We start from the raw sequence: 20,442 nt of genomic DNA, 5'->3' as shown, positions 1-20,442 counted from the left end.
ACTCCTTACTGGATAGCAGAAATCATGACATTTGCCATTGGTAGCTAGATATTTTGTATTCTTAGAAATATTCCTGCATATTTTTGTGTGACACAGTTAGGTTACTTGGAAACAGCTTGATCCTCTCCAGTCTTGCTTTACATTTCTTTAGGCAGGACCAGAACAGTGCTTGGTCTAGCTCCAACACTCCCTGTCACTTTGGAGGGCCCTTCTCTATATTCTCCCCAGTATAGCATGAATCATGAGGTGTTTCAGTATAATTGTTGAGAACTCCACTATCCTGGCACCAGGCTTTGCTACATCTTCTAACTTGCAAGGGCAGTTCTTCCTCCAGGTTCAGGTAATGAACCACATACCTTCACCGATGAATGCTCAGGTAACATCTGTGGGTCTGAGACTTCTTACAGCATGTATCTCTTACCTTAGTACCCTGCTCTTGGCTTTTTCTCCCAGGAATCTTAGCTTGTTCTGTTTACCTCATAGAGTCCATGGGGCCCTGACTGAGTTCTCTTTTCCTACACTACCACAGGGAAACTATCTCAAGAATGAAAGTGAAAAGAAACACAGTGCTCATCTTGTTTCCCATTACTCAGTCATCATTGTCTATCATTGTCTTTAATTTGGAGTCTTGAAATTGGAGGCAAAACAGAACAAATGTTTTAAGTTCCACTAACTGCCTAGTTGAGATTTGGGATACACATCCATACAAATCATCAGGGCTTGGATTCTGAGTTACATGATTCAGGTCTTCTATATACTGAAGATCTGATGAGAGCATAAACATAATATAAATTTTATATCGTAGAAGGCCAAAAAAATTCTGCCCTAATTCTCATACTGTAGAAACTCTGAACTCTAGGGAAATACTTTTTGATATTTCCCAAACTGCTTCACATTTACATCTCTATCCTTATCCTCTAAAAACTTGTGATTATAAGAACTGGCAAATAAATCCTCTCTGCCTATATTAACAAAGATTATTAGACAAACAGTCATTAGTATGATAAGTGTTTATACTAGATTGTAGACAATGACAGAATTCAATGCCAGTAGCAAGAACATACACCCATTATTTTGCTTCCAAACTAGTTTCCAGAATTTGAAATGGCTTAGAACTAGGCAAAAGGAACATATGAATCCTAAAACACTCGAGCATTCATCCTATCCTGATATTCCAAAATTAATATTTTTTTATTTAAAGCAATTATATATATACTTTAGCAGTATTTTATAAATTATTAGAGAGGTATATATATGTCACTATTTTTATTTTGTAAGTACTCTTATATTTGCTTAAAGAGTCAAAATGATCATGATCATTAGAAATAATAATTTGTAATAATATTACTAGACACAACATATTTTATGATTATAAATTTATTGTTCCCAATATCTAGTGTAACTTTGATCTTTAAGTCATCCCAGAGTTAGTAACACACACATAGACATACGTACACACAAAACATTGCATTCTCAACTATTCTGTGGATGAGAAATTCATCACAGAGGAGATGGCTTGCCTCTTTCCTCATGTTTAAGACTTCAGCTCAAAGTGCCTCAGGTAACTGGCTGGATGGAGCCTAGAATTATCTGGAGATTTCTTCACTTTCTTGATTGCCAGCTGGTCAGGAATGATTGAAACACTGATTTTACCTGGGACTGTCAACAGAATGTCTAAATGTGGCTTGGCTTGTTTACAGTCTTCATTGTAGCCAATCTTCTCAGTTCAGATCTCAAGCAAAAGTAATCAGGAGAATAAGTCATCCCTTTTATGTCTCTCAAGAGTCACTTGTACATACTCCAATAATCTGTTGTTCAAAGCAGTCACAGGGTTGCCCAATTCAAGGAAAAGGGTCTGAGATCCTGCAACTTGAAGGCAGTAGTATCAAAGATTTCTGTGGCTATATATATGTATATATCACCATATTATGATAATCCAAAAATGGTCATGGTACTTTAAGTCTTAATACAGAACCTTTAGTCCAAATTGACTCCTCTCCAACCACAGCTTCTTCACTGTTTTTAGTTTCTTATCTATTTTCTTTTTCCTTCTATGGAACTAAAATTTACAAATGGTAGAGTAGAAGTATTATCCACTGTGATCCTTATTAGAAAAAAATGACATTCTTTAACTGAATTGGGCATCAAGAACCCACACAGAAATTTTCAGGATTGGCCCACACTAATTACGTCATCTCTAGCTTCATGAGTATCACTGTCAGGTTGTTTTAATTTAATATAACTTGCATGGCTCATCTATATTGGTCCATACAACCATTACCTAAAGGGATTAAGAAGAAATGGCATTTAGTGAACTTGGGAAAAAGAAAAATCAGTTACAATCCCTTGTACTCATTGCAGACATTTTTTATTTATTGGACCAATAAATAAAATTATCAAAGATAAAGCCCAGGATGTTAGCAGCCATGATTCTGTTCTCATTTAACTTGTTGATAACAATATAATGTTTCTGGCTGACAGATCTATGAACACACGTGAAGATGAAACAAAGAAATTGTAAAACAACAACAACAACAACAATACCAACACAGAATTGGTATTGACACATACCACAGGTTCATGAGATTTCATTTATGCATTTTTATGTGTGCCAAAGAATAATCTCAAATCTATGTCATCATTTAATTTTTTATAAAAACGTTTGTGGTAGTTGGTTAAGTATGACTTTGCCAACATAATTGATAGCATAATTTATAATTTTACTAAAAATGTTTACATGCTGTACCTTTTCTTTTCCTCAAGAGAAAATGTTAACTGTCCCCATTGTTTACTGTGGAAATAGTCAATGAACAGAACACTAAATAAATAAGAAATATGAATACAACTTACCTATACACATTGGAAAGACATGAAGTGCTTAATCAGATTGAAGATTTCACTCAGAGGAACAGCTATGACAATGTGCTCTTACAGAGGTGTATTTGGTTGTCTAGGAAAAGAAAAGCTTATAATGACCAGGTTAATTCAAATATTTAATCTATTCTGATTAATATTACTAGAATTTTAGAATTTTTAACCTGAAATATCCAGTACAATAACCTGTATATAAAATGATGGAGGGCAGCCTGGGTGGTTCAGTGGTTTAGCACCGCCTTTAGCCCAGGGCCTGATCCTGGAGACCCGGGATCGAGTCCCACATCAGGCTTCCTGCATGGGGCCTGCTTCTCCCTCTGCCTGTGTCTCTGCGTCTCTCTCCCTCTCTCTCTGTGTGTCTCTCATGAATAAATAAATAAAATCTTTTAAAAAATGATGGAAAAAATCTAGAAAAGTAAATGTAGTCACCTAAAATAAAAAGCTATATATATATATGTAGAGGAGGAGTTATAGAAGAGGTTCTCAATAGAGTAGGTTACAATAATTACTTAAGGGAATGTTTAAAACCACAGAGTCCAGATCCACCTTCTATCAGTCTATTTTAGAAATCTCTCTTACCATGTTCTTAGGATTTAAAAAGCAGTCTAGTGTTTTAGGAGATCTGCTATGAAGTTGCTATCATACGAAAAGCATTTATTCAGCGGCTACCATGTGCTGAGAGTTGGGATTTGGAGTGAGTAAAAATAATGAGTGTTAAGCTTCCTGTCCTTGAGGAACACAGTCCACTGAAGGAAATAGAGAAGTAGACAAATGCTTGCAATTTAATACAGTAAGCACTATGACTGTGTACCGGGAGAGTACTTAAATTAAATTGAGGAAGAGAAGGGCATTGCATGTTCTTGAAGGAGAGACACTGACCTGATTCTTGAAGAATGCTGGAAAGGGAAAGGCATTTAATAAAGCTGGTGGGGTGGGGGATGACTGTAAGAAAATGAACAGGTCTTAGTGACCTAAAGACTTTTTGCACCCTTTTATGGAAACTAACCTTTTTCATAAAGGATAGGGGGATCAATTTAAGGTATCTGTGTAGGATATTAGATCATTTTGTGATTTGAAAATGCTGACCTGAGTACACCATAAGATTCTATCAGAAGGATGCAAACAAGAGTTTAATTAGAGGAATCTTTTATTTTGCATTAAGTGAATTACATTCTGATATTTATTTTTGTGTTCTCATTATCGTAGGTTGGTTATGGTGTCAATCACATCTGATTTCTGGGCTCTTGATGAATGAACAACAAATGCAAAGTTCAATTGTGAATCATACTATATAACATTAGTTTGCTTTTAATTAATAAATAAAAATTTTAAATCTTGGTAGAATTTCCTATCTTTGGTATCCTAGTCCTAACTTACTATATTCAATTCAGACTGAGAAATTGGAACCTGAGGAGCAGAGATATGACTGCAGCCTCTGCTGAGCTGCTTATATGTAGATATACCACGTATCTTAACACAAGAATCCATGAAGCAAGGTTTGGCATGCTGTTTTTCAGAGCTGACATTTTTAATGCAGAGGCCCTGCCTCCTGATAAGCATAGCCTCTGTAATTTAGGCATTTCCTGTCACTAAACAGTTGAGACGTGCTTCTTCACAGAAGAAAAGAGAAACTCAAATAATCTTTCAAATATTTCTCTCTTGAGAATTAAGACAGAATCTCTCAACGCACCATAAGACCTTGAAAATCAGGCCTTTTCCCAGCATTCTTTCAATTGTTTTTCCCCTAAGATTTTTACCTTAAGAAGCCTGTAGTCAACCAATGGTGTGATGTTTACTTTGGAGTTAGCAATAGAATATAAAGTCAGTTTGGCTCCCTAAAGTTTTTCTTTTGAAACCAACTCTGCTTCTTTGTATATCCTTTCAGACTAGGCAGAGTGGAATGAATTATAGTTACTGTAGTATTTCCAAAGTTGTATTAATAAAACCAGAATTCTCTCAGGTATTCTCTCTTATAAAGAGTGTAAAGAACCACTAGATATGTTGTGATTATTACATCATTATCCTGAATTTTGGAAACTCTGAAAACACACGGTAATCCCCCATCATTACAACAATTATACTCATAAAGCTGGGGTTCTCAAATGCCTTAACTACTTTATGTACATAAAGACGGTTAAAGGTCTGAGATCTGACCTTACTTGCAAGCTAACTTATTAACCTACCGTAGTTTCATGGACGCAGGCAGAGGACACAGGACTTCTAGGTCAGAAAAGTATATTCACAGCAAGGGCAGTAAACAGAACATTTTTTTGCTCTAGTTTCACAAGCCCCATCCCCACAGGATGATATAAAGAAAGCCGGATACTGTGTATATAGTGGGCTGAGTTAGAGAAGAAGAACCGTGCACTTAGAGAACCTGTAAATGTTATAATTGACATTAAATATGCCTGCCCTTCAGATGCCTGGGTGGCTCAGTGGTAAGCATCTGCCTTTGGCTCAGGGTGTGATCTGGGAGTTCCAGGATCTTGTCCTGAGTCTTGCATCGGGCTCCCCGCCTGGAGCCTGCTTCTCCCTCTGTCTATGTCTCTGCGTCTCTCTCTCTGTGTCTCTCATGAATAAATAAATAAAAACCTTAAAAAAAAAAACAAAAAACTGTGCCTGCCCTTGTTCCTGAGGGAGATACTATCTCTCTCTTTCAAGGTTTTAAGTGAACATTCCCCTTGCTTAGTAGAGAGACTTCATTTTCAATGCTATTTGCTTGCAAAGACATCCTTGCAAAGTAAGTTTGGAACAAAGAACAGTCATATGTGTACAACATGTGCAGAAATGTGAAAGACTCTTGGGGAATTGTTTCCCCAAATATAGATCGATAGATAGATAGACACCTACATACATAGATAGATTGATATAAAATATTTTAGAAGCAGAATAGTGCATTCTTTCTTAAAGGATAGTATTGACTTATTCATGTTGTAGACAAATTTACAATGTGTGCTCCCAATTTTCAATTTTCACTGAGATTTTCATCATGTATGACTAATGATATTTTAACCCACTTAATTTTCCTGGGTTTTTTTCCTTTGATTTTTGTGGTCCTGGCATTCTAATGAAGTACACATGAAATTTTAACCAGATAGCCTAGTTAAAATATTTTGCTTAGCTTTTAAAAAAATTATGATCACTTATCTACATATGTTTTATCATGAATTAGAACATCCAAGGCTATTTTGGTATCATGTTGTAATGACCACTGTATTTTCCTAATCTGGCATTCTGTGTGTTTATAGATCTTGTCTTCTAAGGAAATGTCATGGTTATTCATGCTTTTATTTTCTTGAAGAAGCCATCTAAGCATATTCCAAAACAGAAGGCTACGGTTAGTAATTCAAAATCTTTGCCCTAGTATCCCTTTAAAGATCCCTAGTATCCCCAAAGATCCCTTTGCCTTAGTAACCATGAAATAGATTCCTCAGCATCTTACTTTTCCTTAGCTTTTGACAAGCTTGAAAAAAATAAACAAATATGGTTTTATTGCCTCACATACTTCCCCATAAAAGAATACTCATCTATAATACAATGTCCTTCAATTGGTCCCTTCTCCTTCCAAATGTACCCTACTGAGATATTAAAAATCATAATCTCATTTTTAATTTGACCTCTTCTATATACCACCTATAGAAACAATATTAATTTCTTTACCTATAGTTTGACTCCCAGATGTTTGTTTTCTAAACTAATTTTATATTCTGTTCTATTATAATTATTTTCACTTAGTGTTGATTAAATTAAGCATAAACTTCTATGTTGTTTTGACAACAAACAAACAGAAACATGCAGTTGAAAAATATTGAAACATATCATGGGTATTAGTGTAATCATACTATATTAAGGCATAGAGACATGGGCCCATTGAAATACAATTGTAAATATTTTAAAAATCAGGAAAAAAGGGGATCCCTGGGTGGCGCAGCGGTTTGGCGCCCACCTTTGGCCCAGAGCGCGATCCTGGAGACCCGGGATCGAATCCCACGTCAGGCTCCTGGTGCATGGAGCCTGCTTCTCCCTCTGCCTGTGTCTCTGCCTCTCTCTCTCTCATTCTGTGTGACTATCATAAATATAAAAAAAAAAATCAGGAAAAAAATTCTTGCATCTATGCACCAGTATTTATGTGCATAGATATTATGCACATGTGCATTATGTTTATGTGCTATAATATTATTTTTAGATTATGCTTTATAAGTAAATCTTAGTATTTGCTAAACCTCTAATATCTCACTTAACAGAGAGCTTTAGTCCCAGAATAGGATAAGACAATAAATTGATGACCTTTCAGATAAAACAGCTAGCCTGCTCCTACCCCAGGTATTATACATCAGAAGAAGGAGTCTCTTGATAAAGACAGCTATAGATACTCTAAAGATAAAAGATATCAGGAAAAAATGGCCTCCTTTTATGAGCTAAGAAACTGGAGGGGAAAAAATTGAGAGTAATGAGCAAAAGTACTGAGGAGAACTTTCCATTTTGCCCTTTAATTTAGAAGGAGAAATTTCTATATATACAAAAGACCAATTTTCTACAAAATTTAATTGATGTGGGTGCTACAATATTGACCTTAACTTTATAGTTTTTATACAAACTTTTCCTGGAATCAATGATTTCTCTGGTGATAGTTAGCTCCAATAACTCTCAGATATTCACTAGATCCTGGCCTATTTCACTCATATTCATACATTAGCCAGAGGATATTCTTTCCTCATTGGTTATGCCACACCCTCTAACATAACAGGGAATAATTAAAATATAAGTGGAATTGCTGTATTAAGAGCTACCTTTTTTTTTTAAGATTTTGTTTATTTGAGAGAGAGAGAAGTGGGAAGAGAGAGGAGCAGAGGGAGAGGGACAGGTAGACTCTGCTGATCATGAAGCTCAACTCATGGCTCGATCTCATAACACTGAGATCATGACCAGAGCTGAAACCAAGAGTCAGATGCTCAACTGACTGAGCCACCCAGGCATCCCAATGCTATCTTTTTTCTTTCTTTTCTTTTTTTTTTTTAGATTTATTTATTTATTTATTTGGGAGAAAGAGAGAGAGAAAAGGAGGATGAGGGGCAGAGGGAGATGGAGAGAATCTCAAGCAGACTCCATGCTGAGTGCAGAGCCCAACATGGGCTTGATCTCAAACTTCAGAGATAATGACCTGAGCCCAAATCAAGAGTCAGGTGCTTAATCACTGAACCAGCCAGGCACCCCTAAATGCTTTCCTGATGATCTCTTTCTTGAAATCTCTGAGGACTCCTCTATTCATAATGTGGCTGTGTCTAATTTGGATCTTAATTCACAGATAGCCTGTACCTAAAGCCCAGATTGAATATCTCAAAAAGATAACTAGATGAGTTTGTAGGCCAAAATGTTTCCTGTTATAGGTAGGATTATATGAATTGAACACTTAAGAATTTAGATGGACCAAACAAAGCATCTACTAAAACTTGCATGATATGCTTTGAAATCAGAAAGTAAATAAAGGACTAGTCCCTTTAAAACAAGAAGCTTATAAGAGATGGTGGGAGTGCAGATTAAAACCAATACTTGGTTTTATAGAAGAGGGTCTAATATCTTTTACCCAACCTACTAGTAGTATCTTCCAAGGGAGGATGGGGTGGAAAGCAACCCTTAGGCATATTAGAAACTCCTTTGGTAAAATTAGGGTGAAAATACTTTGTGGATGGGTTATACCTTAAGAACAAAACAAAAGAATATAAAGTGGGATATGTTGTAACCTTTTATCATAGGAAAATCCTTCCAAGATGGCAGAACTAAATCAAACTTGTTAGGTTTTGGGATGCCTGGGTGGCTCAGTGGTTGAGTGTCTACCTTTGATTCAGGTCATGATCCCAGGGTTCTGGGATCTAGTCCCACATCAGACTCCCCGGAGGGAGCCTGCTTCTCCCTCTGCCTATGTCTCTGCCTCTCTCTCTGTGTCTCTCATGAATAAATAAATAAAATCTTTAAAAAAAAAACTTGCTAGATTTTATTGGTTAACTAGAGTTGAGAAGAATGATACATGCATTGATAGTCAATATTCTCTTTGGGTCATCTATGAATTCAGAAAGTTTTAGAAACAACAGCTTTCTGACCTTAGCAGAGACTCAACTAAGAATGATCAAGAGGTTAGAGAAACTTTGATTGCTTTAATGCATCCTGTGATGGTGGCTATCATAAACGTAGAAACTTACACAAAAAGGCGTAGATATGAAAACTGGGAATCCCTGGGTGGCTCAGCGGTTTAGCGTCTGCCTTCGGCCTGGGGCATGATCCTGGAGACCCAGGATTGAGTCCCACATCGGGCTCCCTGCATGGAGCCTGCTTCTCACTCTGCCTGTGTCTCTGCCTCTCTCTCTCTCTCTCTGTCATTCATGAATAAATAAATAAAATCTTTCAAAAAAAAAAGGCGTATACATGAAAACTAAAGGAAATTTCCTGGCTGATTATTTCCTCAGAGATATGACTGTAATAAGATCCTAGGCCTTGTGATAGACCATGAGTCAAAATCTTTGGAGAAGTTTAGAGAAACAATTTTAGAATGCCCATGATTGTTTCCTGATTAGAAAAAGCGAAAGTGGGAAAAAGTGATCGCAAATCATGAAAATAAACCGTAGTATTCTGAGATTAGAGATTAAATAGCCCTGGAAAACCTTAAGGGATGCTTAGAAAAAATTTACATGGAATTACCACCACAGCAAGACAAATTGGCCACAGTGCTTACTGAACATTGTTAGGGAAAGTTTATAATAAAACTCCTAAATTTATCTCTAGTATATGCCATGACCATAATCCTGGTAGAATGTAAAGGTATGACATATAAAACCTAAAACCTCAGCACTCCTTTGAACATCTCCAAATGAATTTTCATGCAGTTATTCCCCATGTAGATTTTGAATGCATGTGGATTATTGTTTCCTTATTCTTGTGTAGCCTTCCCTTTTCAAAGAGCTACATCTCAAATAGTAGCAGAAAAGTTACTTGATTTTGTATTCCAAGCTATCTCTAGTAACAAGGGCAACTGTGTGATTTAGATTGTTATAAAATAGTATTGCAAAGCCCTACAATTATTCAGAAACTTCAGTTTATATAACCCCCATTTTTATGAAAAGTGTGAAAATTAAATAGAATTATGGAAATAAATTAGCCTTTTTCTCAAAGATGCTCAAACTTCCTTGGCCTAAAGTATTATCATTGGTTTTAATAAAACTCCTATTGTGATGTTTTAAGTGTCTCATTATGAGCTAATAACCATATTCATATTCTACACTCCACATTCTTACAAGTAGACATACCTGAGTGTTTTAGAAGATTCATTCAATGTACTTATTCTTTTAAACAGATACAGTCAACCTTTCCTTAACATTCTCCTGAGCCATCCTTACATGGCTCTGGAGACATGACACCGGGAGAAATAGTGCTACAGAAGATCCAGTAGAGAATAACACTCCTCAAGTAGTAATGGAAGGAATCCTGTCAAAATATTGTAGCTATTTTAGTATGAAAACTTCAAGGAATTGACACTTGCATTTAACTTTTTAAAAATATTTTATTTAAATTCAATTTGCCAACATATAGAATAACACCTAGTGCTCATCCCATCAAGTGCCTTCCTCAGTGCCTGTCACCCAGTTACGCCATCCCTCCACCCCCTGCCCTCTGCAACCCTTAGTTTGTTTCCCAGAATTAGAAGTCTCTCATGGTTTGTCTTCCTCTCTAATTTTTCCCCACTTAGTTTCCCTCCTTTCCCTTATAGTCCCTTTCACTATTTCTTATATCCTACATATGAGTGAAACCATATAATGTTTGTCCTTCTCTGAATGACTTATTTCACTCAGCATAATACCCTCCAGTTCCATCCACATCAAAGCAAATGGTAGGTATTTGTCCTTTCTGATGGCTGAGTAATATTCCATTGTGTGTGTGTGTGTGTGTGTGTGTGTGTGTGTGTACCACATCTTCTTTATCCATTCATCTGTCAAAGAACATTGTGGCTCCTTCCACAATTTTGCTATTGTGAACTTTGCTGCTATGAACATTGAGGTGCTGGTGTCCCATCATTTCACTACATCTGTATCTTTGGGGTAAATACCCAGTAGGGCAATTGCTGGGTCATAGGATTGCTCTATTTTTAACTTTTTGAGGAACCTCCACACTTTTCCAGAGTGGCTACACCAGCCTGCATTCCCACCAACAGTGTAAGAGGGGGCTCCCCTTTCTCCACATCCCTACCAACATTTGTTGTTTTCTGTCTTGTTAATTTTAGCCATTCTTACTGGTGTAAAGTGATATCTCATTGTGGTTTTGATTTGTACTTCCTGATGACAAGTGATGCAGAACATTTTTTCATGTGCTTGTTGGATATATGTAGGTCTTCCTTGGAGAAATTTCTGTTCATGTCTTCTGCCCATTTTATGACTGGATTATTTGTTTCTTGGATGTTGATTTTGATGAGTTCTTTATAGATCTTGGATACTAGCCCTTTATCTAATATGTCATTTGCAAATATTTTCTCCCATTCTGTAGGTTGTCTTTCGGTTTTGTTGACTTGCTGTGCAGAAGCTTTTATTTTGATGAAGTCCCAAGATACTTGCATTTATGTATCCTTTTTAAAAAAATTGTTTTAGAGTTTTTAAATTTATTTATTCTTGAGATACACACACACACACACACAGAGAGAGAGAGAGAGAGGGAGAGAGAGAGAGAGAGATAGAAGGAGAGGCAGAAACACAGAGGGAGAAGCAGGCTCCATGCAGGGAGCCTGACGTGGGACTCGATCCCAGGTCTCCAGGATCATGCACTGGGTTGAAGGCAGCAGTAAACCACTGAGCTACGCAGGCTGCGCTGCATTTATGTATCTTAATTAAAAATGACAACACCATCCTCAAATCTCTGGAAGAGAGGCCCTACTAGAAACCTTGATCTGAGAACTCTTATAAATTGTCTGAAACCAGTTTCCATTTGGAGATTTCTCCTACCCAAGACTTTTGAATCAAGTAGTCGGCCATATGAGATAAGGAGAATTTTTACCCAAGATACATGGTACAAAAACCATTATCAGTCTTTAATCTTTCTTAATATTGCTTTTGGAATCCGTATTTATGGATTACATGTAAATAGAAATTTTGGCAGCTGCACTTAACAGAATTAAGACTAAAAAAAAATACTACCCGCAAGTCAGGAATAATATAACAAAATCTCTACAATATAACAATGTTTCAAAGTGTCTATAAAGGAATCCACAGTTACTGCACTATTTAATGGTTGCCTTTCAAAACCATGTTGCTTTTAGAGAGAAATGTTTACTGCCCTGAATAAACTCTCTTATGTTCTCAGGAGGCCAAGTTCTTGTATGTTCCAGAAAACACTTTCTTTGACATTAATTTTATGCTTCATCTCTTACCTCTGACACAAAGGAAGTTGTACCTTGCTCTGCAAACAGTATAGCATTATCCTGACAGATGTGGCTATCAAAATAGTTGTATAGAGTTTAAAATCAAAATATATGTTATACATCCATCAAAATTTGGCACATATTTGGAAAGGTTCAGAAAACACCTTTATGCTGTATCATGATTTGTCATACTGGTTGAAAACCACTGTTTAAGACAGAGTTTCTTGAATTATAGTGTGACTTTTTATTTTTGTATTCTCAGAGTTTAATACAGTATTTGGAATATCAGCAGCTTAAATTGAGTGCAACTCAAAACGCCTCACCTGTCTTCTTTTTTAGCTTCATCTGCAATACATATATCAATAAAGTCACTAGTTTCTCAACAACAATTTTTTTTAAACAGAAAGCTTGTGAATATTTGGCTGCAGTGGGTAACAGGGCTTCTGAAGTACTCCCTTAGACACCTTCAGATGTGTACTCTGGAGTTTCAATTCACTGAGATTTAATTGAGGGTGCAAAGGAGAGCCCAGAGAGATGCAACTAATTTTGTCAACAAATTACTAAAAACCACCTAGGTCTTTGTATTAGCTGAGCTTTCTCTTCATTGTAAAGAAGTTGAAACTCTAAAGTTGAGGGCTCCTGGGTGGCATAGTCAGTTAAGCATCTGTCTGGCTTAGGTCATGATCCGAGGGTTCTGGGATCAATCTCTGCATCCTTTGCTCCCTGCTCAGCGGGGAACCTGCTTCTCCTTCTGCCCCTCCCCTTGCTTGTGCTTTCTCTCTCTCTCTAATAAATACATCTTTAAAAAAAATGAAAGTTTAGGAAAATCTCTTTTGCACAAAACTCTAATTATAGAATTTGTAATATGCTAGCCCCTTCATCTTTCAATCTCATAACAAATAACAAATTATTGTCTACTATATATAAATCACTCCATAAGAAATGTAGCTCGTAGGGCTTTAGTTCTTTAAATCTTATTTAAGTAACTTAAATTTACATCCTCTTATGAGGTTTCTATGACTATATTGGACAGTGCAAGTCTAGATAAAAAACACTCCCTAATTTATAAAATTTACTTGTATTCCTTTTAACTTAAAATGCTATGATTCACAGTTCATAATGATCTCTATTTTTAAACTATCTCACTAAAATATATACTCATGATTTTTCATATTTTAAAATAAGTGTTACATAAATTTAAATTCTTAGATTAATTTGGGATAAACAAAATTAAAGGTAAGCAATTAGTATGCTCTTGGCCAGTCTTATAGGTAGAGAAATCTTGTCCAATAATATTCACAATATTAACCTTATATGATTACCTTAAAGGGAGATTTTCCTATGCAAGAAATAGAGGAAAAAATTAACAGACCTTGTTACAAGTTCTATATTTACTAATAGTGTAATATGTTAAAAATATCAAGGTACAATCAATGATCAGTTCTATTAAAATAAATTACACTTATAGTACAAAATAATTACTATTATATTTTAGTCATGGACATAATCTCAAGGAGACATACTAGCAATGTGATTTATTACTTTTAATGTTCACCATCTAAGGCAGTATTTTTCAAGTTTCTCTACCCTTATTTTATTATTCTTTGTCTTCTTTTTCTCTTTTGTCCTTTCATGATCTTCCTGCTCATTCCTGTTGTATTAATTCTTGCTTGCTGTTCTTGATCTTGTTTCTGTTTATTTCTTCTTTACTTGCTATTTTTACGTTGTTCTTGTCATGCTCCTTGACATTTTTTTTCTTGTTATTCTATTAACTTATTGTTCCTTTTTTGCCCTTGTCCTTGTTGTTTTCTTAGTTATTCTTTCCCTTCTTTTCTTTATTTTTGGGTAAATGTTAATTTAATTTTGATTTTTCTGTGTTCTCTCTGAAGGCAGTTTCTCTTGCTTCAAAACTTTTTTTTCAGCATTTTAATCAGAGGGATCTTTCTAAAATTAAGTATTTCAGTATATAAAGAAAGTGAGAAATTCATTAATTGTATTTTATTAATCCTTTGTATCTTTAGTATATTGGACAGATTCATAGGCAACAAATATTGATTAATTACTGTATGGTCTCTCTCTGATATAGAAAGGTCTCTCATTCAAGGTATGCTTGATGATAGAATATAATGTGTGTTAATTCCTTTCTCTTAAACCTTCTAGAATTTTCCTGGAGTTTGTACAACTTTATAGAAAAAGCAGAAAGAGATCAGCATGGCACATAATCTCTAATCCCTTAGTCATACTAAAAGTGGAGGACAAAAAAGTGGGTACAAAAAAGGTATACCCCTAAAGCATTCCAAATGTAACTGTTGGAAAAATTAAAATCAACCACTAACATCAATTTATGTTTGCAAATGCTTCTAAAAGTGTCTGTTAAATTAATTTAATGCTGAATATATCACAGTTTTTGTGCCAAAAGCGTGTAGACATAATTCATTTAAATTAACTTTCTATCATTTCAAAAACATATATGGGACACCTGATAAATTTCATGCATTCACTAAAGACACAAATCTACTCCAAAGTATATTTGTTAGGCAAGAAAATGGACTAGATAATATGTAGGTGTAATGCAGTATTTGGCTTTTGTCGTTTTGTCCTGATTTTGCCTACTCATTCTCACTTTACCTCTATTTTGACTTTTATTTTTCCACTTTAAAAATAATTTTAACAGTAATGTGTAAAACGGATCAGATCCAGTTTAAATGACTCCTGAGCAGGAACTAAGGAATGTCCATATAATTTAATCTGCTTCTGATCAATCACTCTCTCTCCCAGTCATCCACAAAGATTGAATAGATTCCCTAAAAACCGATGGAACTAATATTTTCATGCTGTAGAAGACTGTTTATTTATTTATTTAGAAGCCTGTTTAGAAATCTTTCCATCACCAGAAATTCAACTATCTCAGGTGATTTACAATCAACAAGATTCTAGTTTTACATAAAGCATGGCTATTTAACCCAATTTCCCATCTTTTCACATTTCCACTGTTCTCATTAGAATACAGGTTTTATCATCCCAAACATTTTGTATATTCCTGATCTCTATCATGTGTTTCCTCATCACTTTCATGTTTTAAAATGAACTTCACTTCCTCCTGAGGATACGTTTGTCCCATATCCTGAGCTCATTGGAGATCTTTCACATCTTACTTTTTGCTTTGTGTTGTTTTAATTGATTTCATATTCCACAGGAGTACAGGAGACGTACTTATCTTCCTTATTTTTCATTGTCCTTTCCAAGGCACTTCCGTTCTTGCTTCCTTCAAATAACTACGGATCTTTTGAGGCAAAAGCAATCATATTTACAGACATAATTTTGTGGTTGTAAACATTTATGAAACTTCCATTGAGTTCTAATTCATCAAAATTCTACCACCAGGGTTGCAGTCTTAATCTTTTCAGTATTGCAGTTCTCCCTCATTACATAGTCTTTTCATTTGGCCCCTCAGCTACTTTATGTCACTTTCCAAGATCTTAACAGTACCTAGCTTACCTACTACCTAAAAACATTATCAGCAACTAAATAATCTCCACAACCTCTATACTAATCATTCCAAGTGTCTACCTGTTGTCTTTCCAAGCTGCTCCTGCATCTTTTACCACCTTTTAAAAAATTTCTTCATCTCTCAGATACTGCCAAATTTTGATCACATCTCCTTTCTTTTTGGCTACTTATCACTTTCAATTCACTTATCTCACTTTCCCCTCCTCGCCATACAAATTCTATTCCTTATTGCTATCTGAGTCAGGGTTCAAACAGATAAAGAGAACCAGCAGGATATGTGCATATGTATATCATATATATGGATGTATATGTGGATGTATACACACACAATTAAAAATAGTAAAGAAAGAAAAGTAAACAGTGTATTCAATAAAGTTTTCACACTTGTTAGATTTTTAAAAAATCTTTAATACATGCTCTTTCCAAGTAATAAAATATGAAATCTTTTAACAACCAAATAAATGACTTTTTAGGCTTCAGATGCCTAATGTGACATATAAACCCAATATGTGCTGAACATGCTAATGTGAATTTCAATTTAACTTTGTATTTCAAAGTATAACTGACAAAGCTTTATAAAAGAATACCTTGAATCATTAAAATTATTCATTGTTTTCTACAATGGATAATTGATTCCATTTTTAGTGTGTTACCACTGATGGGGTAATTTTCCTATCAGATATTGGTGTAGGGTAATGAGTAGTTATATTTTAGTAAAATTAAAAAAAAATATCTAACTTCTCTCATGTCTAAAATTTCTAAGAAAATCACAATTTAGTGTTCAAAATGAAAAATGTGAATCTATCATAATATTTCACATAGTCTAACTAAAATCTCATTTTTCTTATTAAGCTACCCTCTTCTGGTGACAATACTGCATAAGAATTAGTTGTGATGAGCATTGGGTGTTATAGAAGTCTTAAATCACTATATTGTACACTTGGAACTAATATTACATTGTATGTTAACTAACTGGAATTTAAATAAAAACTTAAAAAATAATAATAATAGAATATCAGGAAAAAAAAAGAGTTAGGAAATATGAAGACTTTGGTCTTACCTAAAATGAAGAAGGGCTTCCATCTCCATGTCAGCCAATTTTCTAATTGAGAATGAAAGATTCATAATTAAAAATTGTTTACCACAGAAATTTTTCTATATTTCAAAACTACTTCCCTCCAATATGCCAAACAACTTTGGCCAAGGGTCTCACTGTTTTCACAATAAAATGCCTATCTAGATGAAGTCTGCTTAGTAGAAAGAAATTAAATGATTATTTTATTTCTCTTTTCAATATTAATTATAAATAAAATAAAAACTAGCATTTCTTGATAACTACTCACTTTGATAAGTTTTTCCATTTCTAATATTACTGAATCATCACTAATTTTTTTAATAGAACAGTGCAAAGCAAGTATTAATTGTGGGAAAAATAAATTAATCAAATTAACAAAGGTTAAATCAGGGGCACCTGGGTAGCACAGTTGGTTGAACAAACTACTCTTGGTTTTGGCTCAGACGGTCTCAGGGTCATGGGTTGGAGCCTTACCTTGGGCTCCACACTCAGTTAGGAGTCAGCTTGGGACTGTTTCTCTCTCTCTGCTTCTCCACTCCCTCAGTCTCTCTCTAATATTACTGAATCATCACTAATTTTTTTAATAGAATAGTGCAAAGCAAGTATTAATTGTGGGAAAAATAAATTAATCAAATTAACAAAGGTTAAATCAGGGGCACCTGGGTAGCACAGTTGGTTGAACAAACTACTCTTGGTTTTGGCTCAGTCTCAGGGTCATGGGTTGGAGCCTTACCTTGGGCTCCACACTCAGTTAGGAGTCAGCTTGGGACTGTTTCTCTCTCTCTGCTTCTCCACTCCCTCAGTCTCTCTCTCAAATAAATAAATGATTCTTAAAAAAAAAAAAAAAGATAAAAATCATTGAGTCAGAAGTAGTATCCAAAATGAGATTTCCAAATACGAATATAAATTTATATTTCAATTTTTATAAATGTTATATCCACAATATAGATTATAGTATTTAAATATTTCAATGAGAGAGAAATGATAAATATTATAAATAGACTAGTTAAGATAATTAAACATTGCACAAACTAAAATATTTGTAACATATACTGTTCTATTGGATTTGGTCTTCTCAAAAATGTTCTAGTAGGTGACATTCAAATGTCAGGTAAAAGCTCAAGGTAGTGGGATGCCTGGATGGCTCAGTGGTTAAGCTGTGCTTTCATCTCAGGGCATGATCCTGGAGTTCAGGGATTCAGTCACACATCAGGCTCCCCAAGGGGAGACTGCTTCTCCCTCTGCCTATGTCTCTGCCTCTCTCTCTCTCTCTGTCTCTCTGTCTCTAATGAATTAATAAATAAAATCTTAAAAAAAAACAAGGTAGCATATATTTTCCTTTTATCGAAGATTAAGCCATATAGTTCACTAACATATTAAAAAGGAAAAACAAATACTTAAACATATAATTCTCCTAAAATGTAAATCATATGTCTATATAAATTCTTGTGTGTTAACATTTCTTTAAAGACACTTTAGGAAAAACATATAATACTTACTCTCTCAATTTGAGCCCATGTAAACAAGGAAATACCTATAACTGATTTGCAATTTGAATGCTTCTCTGAGCTCACTGAGTGAGAAAATATATAGAAGGTGAGTCAGATAACTTGGATTAAATTTACGTAAATATTTTAATACATAAAGAATTAATTAGTCTCTCTCTAGTGCAAGAAGAACTCCCTGTTTGAAAGTTATAAGTATATGGAAGATTATTAAAATTTTAAATTTAAATATACAAATAAATAGTAAGGATGAGTATAAGTTTAAAAGTATTGTGACCCCTGTGGAAAACTGCCTGGAAGTTCTCAAAAAGTTAAGAATAGAACTATCTTATGATCCAGCAGTTGTATTACTAGGAATTTACCCAAAGAATAAAAACAAATAAAAAACAAAAACAAAAACAAAGAAACTAATTCAAAGAGATACATGCACCCTATGTTTATAGCAGCATTATCAACAATAATCAAATTATGGAGAGAGCCCAAGTGTCCATTGACTGATGAATGGGTAAAGAAAAAAAATATATATATATTACTCAGCCATAAAAGTGAATGAAATCTTGCCATTTGCATTGAAATGACATGGATGGAACTAGATAATGTTAAGTGAAATAAGTCAGTCAGAGAAAGACAAATACTATATGATCTCAATTATATATGGAATTTAAGAAACAAAAGAGTGAAGAGGAAGAAAGAGAAGGAGAGAGGCAAACCAAAAAAACTATTAAGAACAAACTCATGAGGGGATCCCTGGGTGGCGCAGCGGTTTGGCGCCTGCCTTTGGCCCAGGGTGCGATCTGGAGACCCGGGATCGAATCCCACGTCGGGCTCCCAGTGCGTGGAGCCTGCTTCTCCCTCTCCCTGTGTCTCTGCCTCTCTCTCTCTCTCTCTCTCTCTCTGACTATCATAAATAAATAAAAATTAAAAAATATTTAAAAGAACAAACTCATGAATATCAGAGGGGAGGTGGATGAGAAGATGAGTTAAATAGCTGATGGGAATTTGGAGTACACTTGTGATGAGCTTTGGGTATTGTATGGAAGTGCTGAGTCACTATAATGTACACCTAAAACTAATATACTGTATGTTAACTAATGGGAACTTAAATAGAAACTTAAAATAAAAGTATTGTCACCCCCCAAATAAAAATCCATGCAGACTTTGTGTTGTCTAATAAATGATATAGTAACATTTCCATTTCAATGACTAAATATTAAATTACAGTATGTACAATATATTTTAGCATCCACAAGTTTAAATAAAAAGGCTATTTGTGTATTATTGGAATAAAGTAATATTGCTTATTCAGCTCAATATTGGTCACATAAAATCTTTGTAATTATCCTTCACATTAGCATGTGTGGTTGCACAAAATTGTGTAGACAGCAGCTTCACTCGAAACCCTGGAGTTCAAACCGAGTGTTTAAAATCGTCTGCCCTATAGATTTTGGATTTGCCTAGCCAAGCCAGCATATACAACTGCATAAGTCAAATTCCTTGTGATCAAGTGAGCAATCTCTCTCTCCTCTCCTCTCCTATTACACTCTCTACATATATAGATATAGATATTTGTGTATATGTCTCTGTATATGTTTGTATATATAATGTATATTTATAAATGTTATAATCCATGAAGTCAACAAATAGATTATTACCAGAATCCTAGAATACTCTTATGTGCTTTAGCACTTTTGAAAGCTCTTTCTTTCCTCAAAGTGGCAATCTCTCTGCCTATCCTGGCCTTTTTAATAATCAACATTTGTGTTACCCTACAGATTTCAGCCCCTAGATATCCATCTCTAAAATGTATATCTTAGTTGTGCTAATTTTTAAACAAATTGAAATTGAAGTATATTGGATGCATTTTTTTGCGTATCTTGCTTATTTCAGTCAATAATATATATTTGTGTAATGCATCCATGTTTTGAAATGAAATCATATTTATTGTGGTATAGTCTAATTTATATGAATTTATCAATATTTATTAATCCATTCACTCTTTTTTACATTTTACATCTGTTATAAGCAAGTCTGTTAGAACTCTACATGAATATATAGGGGATGCATAAAATATGAATTTCTGT

This window comes from Nyctereutes procyonoides, unplaced genomic scaffold (genome assembly GCF_905146905.1).
Source record: "Nyctereutes procyonoides isolate TBG_1078 unplaced genomic scaffold, NYPRO_anot_genome, whole genome shotgun sequence".
Lineage (NCBI taxonomy): Eukaryota > Metazoa > Chordata > Mammalia > Carnivora > Canidae > Nyctereutes > Nyctereutes procyonoides.
This window is presented reverse-complemented; position numbering follows the sequence as displayed.